A 15,845-nucleotide genomic window follows, 5' to 3' on the forward strand; every position below is an offset into this window, starting at 1 on the left:
TGGGGTGAGCATAGATCACCCTTGAATGTAAAGCAGTTCCTGCCTGTTGACTAACTGCATATTTGTGGGAATGGACCCTCCTGGAAGTCCATAAGAGTTGTACATTTTCAAAATGTGTTCCTTGGGCATTTGATACTCAGGGGTAGCAGTAAGCAATCCTAGAAGAAGTAAGCATTAAGCCTAAACCTGCCCCTGCGAGGATTCCTAACATCGTCAATATGTAGCTTACACACTCAGGGCAAGATGTATTACACATTTGTACTGTTGCAAACGTTGACGCAGTTACTGATTGCTAAAATGGCTTTGCATTTCTGAGTGCGCGCTGGAACAAGATGGCCGCAGCACGGTGAGATCTTAGAACGATGCGATCATGTACCACCAAGAAGGACGTCTTGGCAATTTACCTACCTTGGGAAGTCTGCATATTATCTTCTCCACCTTTGGGAGTTGTGGGGCAGTATATTGGTGTCCTGTGGGGTGCATTTTCTGAGGTGTGAGTTTACGGACAATGCATTGCTCTGAAGTTCTTGTAAGAGATTTAGCGTCCTCTCCAGGAAAGAGTGCAAATGTGTTTAGGCTGGACCCCTTTCTCCTCGTCACAAAACAAGCACAAAGATTCATCATTACAAACATGTTCTCGTCTGCAACTTTATTCTTTCATTCAATGTGAAACCTTACGGCAAACTATATACAGTTTGCTAGTTTTTTCTCCTATTTCTGGCCTAAGTGAGACATAAACAATTATTTCTGTTTTTTTGGGTGTCCACTTTGACATTAGTATGGCATCCGATTACAAATTATCTGCCTTCTAACAAAAAGAAACAAGTTTCCTCACCACTGCCAATAAAACCTTAGGTAATTGAACAACCTACCTGTCCATTGACAAAATATTAGAAGAAATTCAGATGATACGCACTAATAATAATGGCATAAGTCTAGATATTAAACGTATTCAAAAGAACATCTCTGCATTTCTCATGTAAGTTACTGGCAACGAGATCAAAATTAGAGATATCCAACTTCATATTTACCAATTCACTCCTTTGGTTTCACAATCTTCTTCACTAAGTAAACAGCTTCTTCAATCAAAAAATCATAACACACAATATAGCCTCCACATTTTCAACCTTCCCGAGGATATTGAAGTCAATTTTCCATAGAAATGTGAGTCGACAAAGCACATTGTATTGCATCTCATTTAAAAACAAGTAATACTAAGCCAAAACAAATAATTTTTAAGGTACTTCGTCATCATCATCTTGCCATAATTCGGAAAACTATTTGTGACATACCTACATTGATAGCTATTACAGAGTCAGAATGGGTAGACCACTTTGTTAAGCTGTATAGTGATTCTGTTGGCGATATAGCCAAAAATGCTGAAGTAACTGATCATTTTAGGGCAAGTGCTAACCAGGCCTGACTTGCATTTTGACCTGGTAGAAGTTAACCAAGCAATTGAGTTGAGTACAGGAGGGAAAGCCCCTGGCCCCGACAGTATCCCTGTGGATCTTTTTAAATTTAACATTCCATTGTGGGGCCCGTTCTGAACTCAAGTCATTAATACAAGTTGTTCAACCTATTTTCTATCATCCTGGGCAGAGTCGACAGTGGTACCGATATTTAAAAAAGGGGATAGAGAAAACCCGACATGCTATAGGCCAATCTTCTTATTGCACTCTACTGTCAAATTTGTGGGTAGAATTATCTTAAATAGATTACAAGATTGGGCTAACGAACATTCTATTATAAGTGACCTACAATACGGCTTTCGTAAAAGAATGGGTACGGTAGAACAGGGACTTAACCTATCAATCTTGTTAGGCAAATATACAAAAGCCAAAAGTTATTTTTATCATTTGTTGACTTAACAGCAGCTTTTGATTGCGTTATACATAAGCTGTGGAATATTTTAGAGGGATTGGGGTGGATAAATCACTTTTATCATTTTTAAAGCAGCTCTATTCAGGGACAAAGGCAAGAGTCCATTATAGGGTAGGGGGGAATGCACAAAGCTATTTGATATTAAGAGAGGCGTGAGGCAAGGATGCGTACTGGCTCCTTCCTATTTACTTTGTATATAAATAATCTAGGGCAGGTACTACAGGAGGGATGCCAGGACCTACCACTCGTGGGCAACCTTATGGCCCGCACTCCACTGGGCCTCCAAGTCTCTGGCTTTGCCGAATTTTTGACAAATTTGGGTCTCTATGTTAACACGACCAAAACTTTTATTATGAAATGGTGGGCAGAAAGTAGTAAGTGTATCGATTTATATGTTGATTCAAAAAAGATTGAATGTGTACATTTTTTTTTAAATATTTAGGGATTTTAGTGGATCAGGAGGGGGGACCTGGACACAGTCTTCTATTTAGCAAGGCACTTGCAGCATTTTCAAACTTTAGCAGAAAACTAGAAAGGTGTCCACCAGTCGAACTTCTAAAAATATATAAGGCAAAGTGTGTTCCAATCGCCACATATCATCATCATATCAGCTTTATTTCGGTCGCTAGGACCATAAAAGAGTAAAACAAATAAACATACAAAAAAGTGCATACAACTCGGAAAAACAAATTAAGTTACATCAAGTAACAAATAAGCCATAATTATCAAAGAAAATGTTCAGTCACGGTATTTGATTGTATACAACGCTTACGGCTGAACCACATTGCTATTAAAAATTTCGCAACTGCGAATACTGTAGAAGCCGATAGATCTGTTTTTAAAATTCTATAAGCTGGAAGGTGCTGCCTAAAGCCCAGATTTTTTAATAGTGGGACAAGCCAGTATTCCCTGGGTCTTTGATAAGCTCGACAGAAAAATATAATGTGCAGGTCAGACTCAGATGGATGACCACATGCTGGGCATTGTGCTGCGGGCTGCGAGTGTGTCCTGAGGGGGAGGGTGCCATAACGCCATTGCAAGTAGAGTTTCCTTGTTAATGTTGGACCTATGTCATCAAAGACGAGCTCTCGATGGTATGTGTCTTTGAACCTCAGGAAATAATCAGATAAGGACCCTGCCCGAACATTCATGAGAGAGACACGTAAGTTGTGCTCATAGTAGGCCATTGAGATAGTTTTACGTGAGATCGTGCGGCATACATTGGCTGGATCTGACCACAGATCAGGTCTTCCTAATGACTCGCAAGTTTGTTTCACATACCTTAACCATGGAACTTGGGCAATTTTTACAAGGCGCAAGATCTCTTGGAGCTCCATTCTGTAGTTCTGGAGCTCTGGTGTACACCAAATTTTGCGCCAAAAAATTATAGGTTTAAGTCCGAGCTCCTCTGTAATGGGTCTTAAGCCCAGGTCTAGTCTTAGTGGTAATAATGGTGTACTAGACGGTAAGGCTGTCAAATGCCTTAGGAAGTTATTCTCAATGACTTGCAGTTTCTGGGTAGCTGTATGGCCCCAGATTTCACCCCCATATAGCCCAGCCGCCCTCACCTGGGTTTTGTAGATGTGAAGGCGTGGGCCTAGTGGTTTGTAAGTCAGTCCTTTCTTCATCCTACAAATGCCGCCCGTCATCTGGGTCAGTTTCAGTTTTACCTTTGTTTGGTGCGAATCCCACATCATGAATTGATTGATTATGACCCCCGGATATTCAAACGTGTATACCCTCTCAAGTCTAGAGGCCCCTATCCGAGGACTCGGTCGTGTTGAGGAGGGCGGGTTGAAGATCATATACTTAGTTTTTGAGGCATTGATCTCCAAACCGTGGATCTTGCAGAAGTCCACAAATCCATCCAGGACCTTTTGTATGCCCATAGGAGATTTGGAGAGCAGCAGGGTATCATCTGCAAACATAATTGCTGGAACCCTGCTGCCGACCAACTTGGGGGCATCGATGTTACTTAGCTCATTTAGATGGCTAAAAACCCAGTTGACAAAGAGGCAGAAAAGGGGCGGTGCAAGCACACAACCCTGTCTAACCCCCCTGTCAACGGGAAAACCATCCGAGAGGTTTCCTCCTCTGCCACACTTTACCCTTGCAAAATTGCCCTGGTGTAGTTTCTTCAAAATTATCATAAGGTCAGCGGGGACCCCTAAGTCCGTCAAGACGGCCCATAATTTGTCCCTGGGGACTAAGTCAAAGGCCGCTCGCAGGTCAACGAACACCGTATATAGGCTGCCCCCCTCAATTAATACAGACTTCCAGTAGAGGAGGTTCAGGTGGAAAATTTGGTCCACAGTTGAGACACGTCTCCTAAACCCTGCTTGGAAAGGGCTCATGATTTTACAGTCATCAATCCAGACCTGGAGGCGGTTCAGTATCAGTCTACCGAAATTTTTTTGTGAAACATCGATAAGACTGATGGGTCTATAGTTGGCCGGGAGCAGAGGCGAACGCTTTTTGTAGATAGGAACGATCTCTGCGCCCAGCCAAGTATCAGGGACTTCCAGACCCCCCAGGACGGAATTGAATAATAGAGCTAAATAAGGTGCCCAAACATCCGGTTCCTGTTTAAAAAGATCGCCCGGGAGGCCATCCAGTCCTGGAGCCTTGCCTGGTGCCAGCCCGGCGATGGCTGCTCTGACCTCCTTTATTGTAAAACACACCACTTCCACAGTGTTATTAACCATCAATGAAGGAGGAACAACCAATTCCCCGTCTGCTGATTGATATAAGGACTGGAAGTGGTCTGACCATACCCTAGCTGAAATATTCGGCTCCACTGCTGGGGCCAAGTCCGCGGAGCCTGTGTTCACGCTACGGCAAAATTTGCGTGAATCCCCCCTAGCAAGTGAAATAGTGAGTGTTTCCCATTTATAATGTTCCCATTCACTTTTTGCATTGCTGATTAGGGTTTTGTAGGCAGATCTCTTGGCCCTAATTTCCTCCCTTCCCATGCCCTCCTTGATAGAAGTCAATAAGTTTGTTTTTGCATTGCGGCAAGCCTTGTTATACCAAACTGGTCCGGCAACGCGTCCGTTGGCCCTTTTTGGTATACAAGTAAGGATTACGGATACCGATTTGGAGAGATCTTTGTGGATCTGCCCTAATTGTTTTTGTACACTCTGAGTTGTGCCATGGGCCATGAGTGCCTGTATCTTTTCAAATGTGGGAATTACCCGCGCGGAAAGCATGGGTAACTTCTCTGGGTTGGAGACTAATCTCTCCCATTTCACTCTGCGTCTATTGTGCGTGAGACCAAGCCCCGCCTCAGATGTCACCCTCAGTCTCACCTTAGGGTCAAGACCGGGATGGTCGTATTCCAGTTCCAACGCATTGTGGTCGCTGTCTTCCCTAGATGTCACCCGGCAGTCGTTAATACGCGGCCACAAGGCTAATGGAACAAGGATATAGTCCAGTCTTGACTCCCTGCCCACTCTGTTATAAGTACATCTAGATGGTATATCCGAGTTTATCCTGCCATTGCAGGCCCGGAGACCATGTTTCAGAGTTAGAGATGTAATTTGTGTGGCTAGAGGTGTCCAGGCTCTTGGTGCCGGTGCTTGCAAGGGAGGTATAGACCACACCAAGTCCTCCTCCTGTGCCAAGTCCTCCAGTAGACCCGGAAGGGGCTCAAAGTGGCAGTTAAAATCTCCCCCGATTAAAATGGGGGTACCCTGGGGAATTTCGTCTAGAGCGAGTGCCAGCTCCTCTATCGTGCGCGATTCCTGCGAAATATTAGTTGGCCTGGAATATACATTAATCAGCAAGAGACTATTTGCGTTTGGCCACTCGAGCCGAACGGCTAGAATATCCTCCGATTTTTGTGGGTAAGCGACAGCCCTGCATCCCAGGTCATTAGCCACCCATGTAGCCAAGCCTCCCGAGGGGCGTCCTATACCGCCCCATTTTGCTTGTGCAGCAAATGTTGCAAAGCCTAGGTGGGGGAGGTGTTCTCTCGCCCAGGTTTCTTGAAACAGCCAAATGTCTTGGGCCTGAATATAGGCACTCCAGTCCGGGCAATTTACTTTATTGCCCAAACCCGCCACGTTCCAAGATATAATCTTGAGGGAGGAACAATTAGTTCTCTCCATTACTAAATTTGAAGGCGCATCCTTTCCCAGGACATGCCCTGTAGGTTGTGTATTAACCAAACTGACTACTTGGGGTACAATTACCTCATTTGAGCTGGGCGTGGGTAAGAAGGTCCCTGCACCTATCTCCGCATTTAGATGATCCCGATTGACTTTAACCTTCTCTGCCGGAAATACTTTCCGTGCTTGAGTTTTATTAGTCCTTTTGAGAACTGTAGCCTCCCCACCCGCTATCTTATTTGGTCAATCCACCATATCAAGGCTACTGAACCTGTTATAGGTGGGAAAGTAGTCAAGTCGTGGTGGTCTGGGGTGAGGGTTGGCACTTGTGACCATTGGAGCCCGGTTACCTCCCCTCCTGGGTACTAATTCCCATCCCTCCTCTACCTGTTCGCGATTAAAAAATGGATAGAAGAAAGATAGAGGGAGTGGATGTATTGATGTCCCTTGTGCCTGATGTGTCCAACTGCATATATGAGAGACGGTGAGGGGATCTCTAAAGTTAATTAGGACGCAGTCACCTTGGAGTGACTTTCTGGTGTTTCCTATCGATGGGACTCGCCTCACCATGAACACCTCGCTGTGTATTCCTGCCGGAAGGGGCCTGTTGGCAGAGAGCCAATGAATTACCTTATTCTTCAGGGCCCCCAGTGGTTCTCGGGTGGAAGGGTTTAATTCAGGGATGCCAGTTAAGATAACTGTATATGGTATGGCCTCCGGTGGCAAGTTAATAGATCTATAATTTACATCTTTACCATAAACGCCCAATACGGGTTCAGCTGGCTTCGCTTGCTGACTTATGCCTTGCGCATTCGTTGGGAGGTTAAAATTTGAAGTCTCTGGAATTACGGACATTGGCTGTTGCAATTGTGTGGCCTTTGGTGTCTGGCAGCCTTCCTCAGTTTGAGACACAGATGGAGGGGTCTTGACACTACCAGTCGGTCTACCACTTGGGAGCGGGTTAATTATATTTGGGTCCCTCGACTAGTTGTGTGATGCCCTTCTGAAGGTGCACTAGGCATGTTTCTATCTTTACTAGACAGTTTTCGAGGGGGTTAAGCAATTCCCTCAGGAGAGTACCAATGTTCAACAGGGTGAGGCCCTCCTCCCTCAGTGCGACATTTGGGCTGGGGATTTTTTGGGGCCAAATATTAGAAAGTAGTAGCCCTTGTTCTGAGGATTGACTCTGACCCTTTTTGGCCGAACTGTGTTGATTGTTCTCACAAGTGGAGTTATGTTTAGGAATCTTGGGCTTTCGCCCTCCTATAATTTGAGCCCTTCTTTTCCTTTTCGGGATAGCTCCTTCCCGCACATGTTGGAGTGTCTGATCGAACTGGGGAGCCCTTGTAGTGGTTTGCTCTCTATTTGCTATACTAGATTTGGCGTTAATGGCAGATAAAGATGAGTTGGGTGGCGGGAGAAGTAATATGCTGAGGTCAATGGGAGCAGAAATGTCACAGTCAGTTGTAGGGACACTAAGGTTACCATGTACAGAGTGATCAGACATTACATTTGGTCCCCCCTCCTCTGCAGATGTGCGACCAGGCATGGGATCTGGGGTTGTAGCATGTCTAAGAGGACCCAAAGAGGACCTTCTAACCCAATCTATTTCTTGCGAAATACGCCTTTCTAATGTAGTAATTTTGTCTATGAGGAGAGACCCCGCCTTGGCGAAATACGTGTCCAAAGTACCTTTAGGGGCCCCCGAGGCCAGCGATGTTTTGCTCCTCGTTTCTCTTGCGGACATCTTCTCCAACTCGATATCACAGTTCGTTGGAAGGTCCAGATCCGAGTAAGTTAGCCCTAGCCCTTCCTCGCCCGTTCTCGAACGGCCTCAAACGGCCCGCTCTTTGCCCGGTCTTTGCCCCGAGCTACGTCCCGTGCGCGTTCCGCTGGCGCGTATGGGCGGGGCGGTATTAATGGATAATGGAGCAAGAGGAGGAGGAGTGTGCGGGAAGAGGCCCCAGCTGCAGCGATGATGGAGACGCTGTGCAGGCTGGTCCTCGCAGTCCCACCGCCGGCTGGGTTGAGCAGCAGAGCGTCCTCAGGTCCGTTGTAGTGTGGATTTGGCGATTAGAGCTTCCCGTGTCACGGCTATCTCCAAGGCAGCGAGCGGCTCCCGCGAAGCGGGGGCCGCGAGTCTTTAAATATGCTGGTGGGAGGAGTGGGCGGGAAGAGGCCCCAGCTGCAGCGATGATGGAGATGCTGTGCAGGCTGGACCTCGCAGTCCCACCACCAGCTGGGTTGAGCAGCAGAGCGTCCTCAGGTCCGTTGTAGTGTGGATTTGGCGATTAGAGCTTCCCGTGTCACGGCTATCTCCAAGGCAGCGAGCGGCTCCCACGAAGCGGGGGCCGCGAGTCTTTAAATATGCTGGTGGGAGGAGTGGACGGGAAGAGGCCCCAGCTGCAGCGATGATGGAGACGCTGTGCAGACTGGTCCCCGCAGTCCCACCGCCGGCTGGGTTGAGCAGCAGAGCGTCCTCAGGTCCGTTGTAGTGTGGATTTGGCGATTAGAGCTTCCCGTGTCACGGCTATCTCCAAGGCAGCGAGCGGCACATATGGTGCCGACGTTTGGGGGCATGCCGACATTAAATCCCTGCAGATCATGGAGAATTATTTGCTTAGGTTTTTGTTGTCTGTCCCCCCAAGTACTTCCACACTCATCTGCCACACTGAATTAGGTTTGTCTTTTTTGGAGGAAATTATAAAAATGCAGCCGGTACTACTTTGGCACCGCATCTGGACAACGGCAGAAACCTTGCTTAATCACCAAATCATGAAAAATAGCTGTGGGCTAGACGGCTCTATGCACATTAAGTGGCTAAACTACATAAAACATTTTACACACAGTCTTGGCCACCCTGAATACTATTCTGACCCAAATTCTTTGTACACTATAGACAAAAAAGTTCTTAAAAACAACTGTTTCCGCCTGCTTGATGCAAAAAGAAACAGTTCTAGTCTGACTAAACCTACTGTCCAGGCGCATTATCTTACTTTGACGTCAACTAGTATTCCGCCTTATCTGAGGATTGTTACAGGAGGCTACGATAGATTCTTGCTAGTGGTCTTCAGTTTAAACATAATCCATAGATCAATTAGTTTCCCCGAGTTAAACGATTGGTCCAGATCTATGAGTAACTGCCCGTGTAACGATGCATCCTTTCAGTCAACATTGCACATATTCTTTTTTTGAAAATTTTTATAATGGATTCTCCCTCTTCTAAGGCCCCTCAGGCTTAGACAATGTAGGCCAGTATTATTGAACGTACAATTGCTAGAGAACACGTTTGTTATTACCTCTATTTTACAGTTTAAAGAAAATGTTTTTAACTGTAGAAAATCCATATAGTTATGAAATCACTTTACGGGTGAACATGTAATTATTCGATTTTCTTGATTACAAAGACATTTATGATTGCATACATTTCTCAGATGTGATTTATTAATATTCCGGGATGAAATGTAATGTATACACTTATCACTTTTTTGTGCTTTTATGATTATTTTAAAGTAAACAAATAAAGCTTGATTTGATCTAATTTGATTTCATAGTGGAAGGAAGCAAAATCCACATTCATCAGTACTCTCCCAAAGAGACTGTTGCTGTCCTCAAAAAAATTGCTTCAGTTAAACCTTGTTTCAAGCAGCTAGGATACAGATATGGTCTGTATGACCCATCAGATATGAGAATCTGTAAAGATGGTGCAAACAAATCCTTCCATACTTCGATAGACCTGTTTAACTTCCTTGAACAAGATCATCCTTCCTAGTATGGTAGAACAGGACACAAATGCTTCCTAAATTTTCAACATAACATTCTCTGTCCTGCTTTCTACACCTACAACTTCATCTGGTTTAAAAGATTTTTTATTCTCTCCTTCTTGGCTGCTCTTCCTCAATATTCCTAAATGTTCCCTCTTCTATTTCTGTCTTTTCTCAATTTGGATGTTGTGTGTCCTACTTTTTGTTGTATTCATTTTGTGTCTGAGCTTCTCTTACTGCTCTTATCAATCTAATTTTCTCATTTTGTTCTCTATATGTCTTTAAATTGTCATAATAAAGTTTAAATGTTAAAGGGCTTCAACATCCAGTCAAACGTAAAAAGATAAATGAAAATCTCTCTAGACAGAAAGCAGATATATTTTGATACAAAAAACTAATTGAAAGATACGAATCTATACTCAGTGGTTAGGGGATGGTTCTGCAGTTGTAATACTTCTCCAGCTGATAAGAAGAAAAATAATGGAGTTGCTATAATTTTCTTAAAACAACTTAATTAACAGGTTTTGCATCAACATAATGATATTAATGGTAGTTTTCTTTGCTAAAATGCAATTTAAGAAAGTTCTCTTGAAACTAGTTAATGGTTATTGTTGTACTGTAGATCACCCACATTTATGGGAAATATTCACCCTAATAACAGATCCCTTGTTAGACAGAATTCTGCTTCAAAGTTTATACCCATCACCTGTTCCATAGCTTCAAATCATTTCTCTAAAGTACTAGATTGCTGGATATTTGGAGTCTTCATTTTCAAGCTAGCAAGAAATGTACCTTTTTTTTCTAATTCTCACTCATCCTACTCCATAATTGATTACATTGAAATCCAAATGTTTATGTCAATCAATTTCATCTCCTGAGATACATGCCATTCTTACCATGGCAAGATATCATTTCTAGTTAAAATTGTTACCCTTACACTTCTTCGACCCAGAAGAACGAATGGAAACATTTTTCTTTGAGATGAACATAAAACCAAATTGCTAATTGCCATTGCACAATTCTTTACACTCAACTTAGACAATGATACTTCCGTAACTACTAGATGGGACACATTTAAAGTCTATATCAGCAGTATTGGGATTTGCAATATGGCTAATAAGAACAAATCATTATATTTCAACCTCACTAACTTAGAAAAATATATCTCTAAATATAAATGTTTGTTTGCAACACGCGCAACAATAATCTTTTTTTAAATGTATATGTTCACTCACCTGTATTCGGCCATAATCCATAGTTTACTGTGCCCCAACCTGCCCCTCCCCCGCCCCATGTCAGTGCCCTGCAGCACTCTCACCACGGGCCACTACTGATGATTACATCCCTTTATGTATCCTCTACTCTACTGTTAATCATTTAGTTAATGGACATCTCTTCTTCCTTTTGTCCTTATAGAGGTACTAGACAAGATACACAATATAAATATTCATATTAATAATGTAAACAACAGCCTATGCAGATGACATTTTATTATTATTTCTGAACCAGAATCATTGATTTAAGTTATTCTTGTTATAATCAACAAATAAGCTGTCATTTCAGGGCACACATTAAACATAAACAAAACTCAATTCTTTCCTTTAAATGTCCTCTGTATACCAGATATGATTAAGCAATATAATATTCTTTGATGTCCAAATAACTTTGAATACTTTAGTATTTACTCTTGTCCTAATTAGTGAGTCTATCATTCACAAAATTATCAACAAAATATGCAATTGGTCAACACTGAACCTAAATTTGTGGGGTAAAAAATAAATCAATTAATCAAAATGATTATTATGCCTCAAATAATATATATATGTTCTATATTACCTATCAATTTCACTATTTTTATATGAAAAAACAGCAACAATATATATCCAGCTATACACAGAATGGAAAGACCTCTAGGATAAGTTATGCACACCTAATTTCTATGATTTCTATGATTAACTCACTGCTTTTATCATAAGACAAGGCTCAGCTTGAGAAAACCATAGTTAAACCTTTTGCCTCTAATGTTCATACTAATTCCTTCCAACACTAAGGGGTATATTCTCAAGAACGTGTAATAACTACCGCAAGAGTAGCTTAACGCAACTCTCAACATCACAGCCTATCGCGGGAAAATTACGCCGTGTTAACCAAGTATTCACAACGTGGCGGTACCATGCGATAGTCACCAGATAACGCGTCAAATGGCCGGGCAAAAATCAACGCCACGCCGCAAAAATGCGAAACAGGAATGCCAAAAGAGCTACGATGATGCCAATCATGATACGAAAAGCCGTGAAAACCAGCTGAAGGCCAGCAAATCCCACGCATCTGGCAGGAAAATGCACTATAAAAGCAACAAAAACAACACACCAGAAAGACTCCAAAGTGCGTAGCAACATGGATGCACCCTGACCCAGCACAGAGGCCAACGCAAACCCCACAAGCCCCACAGACCACCAGCAAGGAACAACGGGGTCGGGGAAGGCCAAGGAGAAGAGGGAGAGGAAGACGGGGTGCGGACCGCAGGAAAACAAGACCAGCGTCATAGAGGTGACAGAACACTACCAGCACCTAACCCACAATCAGACTATCTTGAAGACAGTGTCGAGGAAGCCAATGGAGGAGGCCAAGAGGCGCTGGCATGATGTGGAAACCTAAACCAGGCCCAAAGCCGCTGCCAACAGGAAGGCAGCAACGGTGACAGGAGGTGGGAGTCCTGCGCCACAGGAGGAGCTGGAAGAAATGGAGGTCAGCCATCAGTGTGGAGACGGTGCAAGGAGTTGGGATTATGGACACAGCTCAATAGGACCTGACATAACAACAACAGGGTGAGGATTTCAAAGGGACTGGGAGGATGGGGGAGATGAGCACAATAGCACACATGCGCAACGATGTATAGAACTCTGCACAACCACAAATACCCAGGGACATGACACACACATAACAATCACAGCACATCCCATGACAATGTGGCACAAAGTGCAACACGGACACTGCAGAACAGGGGACACAACTGGGTCTGCCCAATGCACAGAAACAGGCCAATCACATTGGACAGAGCAGGGAACTGTGAGATGCATATGTACGGGTACAACCTCACATCAGTCCTGTAGTCCAAATGTCCACTGTCCCAACTCAAATTGCCAGCAATGCCCAAACAGTCATGATGTACATTGTCACACAGTATGCATGTCTACAAGAACAATGCGCCAACATAAATGTCAACACAATGCCAACATGCATCTCCCCTTCACATTGCAGAGGGACAAACAACACCTCCAGCAGGTCACACCAGACAACCCATCAGTGATGCTGGAGACGAACACCACACCTTTGACACTGATGCCCTACAACAGCCCATGGACATCCCACGCAACCCACCACCAGGCCAGATAAGCTACTTAGAGGAGAACCCAGCCCCTGCAACAGACCATGCAGCATGAAACAGTCACAAGTACGGCTGGCACACAACATTTCACCGACCCACACATGGCACACCAATGCCAGGTGTCAGAACGCCAAAAGGAGGTGGCCCAACAGGTGCGGGTGTGGTATGAACCCATGGAAGGCAAAACAGAACACATATGTGGGTGTCCATTACCCTTCAGGGACCACCTACACCCTACAAAGGAGACCCACACTGCCATAGAGACACATGCAGATGCACATTCCCAGTACAGACCCACGCCCATGGGCACGCACATATCAGTCACAAACCCACATTGACTCTGCGTGCGACGGCACATTACACTTCCCTTACGAAGTGAGAAGTAGGCCGTCTTCGTAGCCAAAATAGTTTTTTTATATTGAGACAGGAGGATGGTATACTGGATTTTAAGGTTAGGGCAATAGTCACGTCGCCAGGCCCGCTCGGCATGGCGGACTGTGAGTTTTAGTGCCTTGAGTTCCTCGTTGAACCAGTGGTTGGCGTCGTTCGCACGTCTGGAGGACACCCGCCTAAGGGGAGCGACAGAGTCGCAGCCTGACAGGAGCCAGGAGTTGATGGAATCGGCTTGTGCGAAGGAAGACAAGCCGTGTAGGTCCGGACTGACAGCCAGGAGGGTAGCGGAGAGGGCAGGCACGTCGACCTTGCTCCATGAGTACACCCAGGTGTTTTTGGGGAGAGAGGGCTTGGAGATTAGGCTGAGGTGTAAGGAAAAGGACAACAAGAAGTGATCGGACCAGGTGCAAGGGGAGATGAGCAGGGAGGCTAGGGGGCAATTTAGGGACCAGATTTGATCTAGGATATGGCCGTGAATATGGGTGGGGGAGTGAACGTGAGAATCAAAGTTGAGGGAACGGAGGGTGTCTGAGAAGTCTTTCGAAGACGAGCATTCGGCAGGGTCGGACGGCCAGTAATTAAAATCACCTTGTATCAAGATAGAGGCGTTGTTGACCGCTAGAGTGGCCACTAGATCTAGGAAGCCAGGTAGAAAGGGTGGAGAAGATTGGGGGGGACGGTACATGAGCAGGCAGGTGAGTGGGACTCTAAGGGAAAGAGAGCGAACGACTAAGAAGTCTGAAGATCCAATGGGAGGAAAGGATAACAACTGAAAGGAGAGTTCTTTGCGGGCAATCAGGGCGACGCCGCCTCCCAATTTGCCGGAGGGACGGTCGGCGCGCAGAGCAGAGTAAGCAGCAGGGAGTGCAGCTAATAATGAAGGAAGGGAGCTGTCGCAAAACCAAGTCTCTGTTAGGAATAAGAGATCCGGTTTATGCGAATCCAACAGTGTGAAGAGTTCGTGGCAGTGCTTAACTGCTGATCTGGTGTTAAGATAATAGACGGACAGGATAGTGGGGGCGGGGGGGCAAGAGAGACGGGGGAAGGGAATGGTGAGGGCAACTGGAGAGGGGGGGTGCAAGACCGTCAGTCCCAGTCTGTCAATGTGCGACATCACAGAGGCCTCCAGAGGCCACAGGCCTTGGAGGGTGTGCAGCTGAGTGGAAGAGTATTGAACAGGCAGGGCATGATGGGTGGCCCCTGGGCCCGGTCGGCCGCAGACGGGCGCAGACGGGCTTACCTTTGGCGCGCCTTTGGCGCGCAGGCGGCGCGCCCGCTGCGCTCGTCCGCTGCGCGTCCGGAAGATGCACATGATTTATGGATAGGTGGGATGGCGGCGGGGGGCGTGGCCTCAGAAAGGGGCGTGGCCTCCGGGCTCGCGGAATGGCGGCAATGCAAGCTTTGGATTAGATGCCGCGTCAGCGCAGGATCGTCTACGCGAGAGCAGCTGGGCAGGGAGCAAAGTAAGTAGCTTAAACAAATATGCAGTGACAATCAAAAGGTGAGAGCTTTTAAAAACAGAGTCCTGCTCCCGGCTTCTGCCTCAGGAGCTCAATGCTTAGTGGGCAGACGCTAGCAGTCAGCGTCTATTTGTGAGTTGGCGGCGGGGGGGCGTGGCCTCAGAAAGGGGCGTGGCCTCCGGGCTCGCGGAATGGCGGCAATGCAAGCTTTGGATTAGATGCCGCATCAGCGCAGGATCGTCGACGCGAGAGCAGCTGGGCAGGGAGCAAAGTAAGTAGCTTAAACAAATATGCAGTGACAATCAAAAGGTGAGTGCTTTTAAAAACAGAGTCCTGCTCCCGGCTTCCGCCTCAGGAGCTCAATGCTTAGTGGGCAGACGCTAGCAGTCAGCATCTATGTACTTTGCCATTGTGTAATCAAGACTCAGTTCCAAATGTGTGACCTACTTGACCGTGGTGTAGGCCAAAGGCGGCAGTATAGTACGTCAACAAGAAAGGACTAAAGCGGGCCTGTGTCATGGAGGCTGTGATGATCTGAGGATGATTTTGAGTTCTGAGGCCCAGGGATCCCAGGTCCTGGAGAGTATTGCTGAATTTAGGTGAGATCGTTGCTGTGTTCTCGGGGGAAGAGACTCAAGGCACTTGACCTCTATGGCCTTAAAAAATCATAAATCCTTGTAGTAGTGAGTCAGTTTCCCTCTCTCTGTAATAAGGAATATCCAGTCGCTTGGTAAATCCAAAGAATTCTTTATTCGTGGCAAAAATGAACATGAACAGCCAACACGTGTTTCGCCCCTATGGCACAATTTTGGCCAGGGCTTTCTCAAGGCTGTACGTGAAGAAAGGA

This window comes from Triturus cristatus, chromosome 1_2 (assembly GCF_964204655.1).
Source record: "Triturus cristatus chromosome 1_2, aTriCri1.1, whole genome shotgun sequence".
In the NCBI taxonomy this organism is placed as follows: domain Eukaryota; kingdom Metazoa; phylum Chordata; class Amphibia; order Caudata; family Salamandridae; genus Triturus; species Triturus cristatus.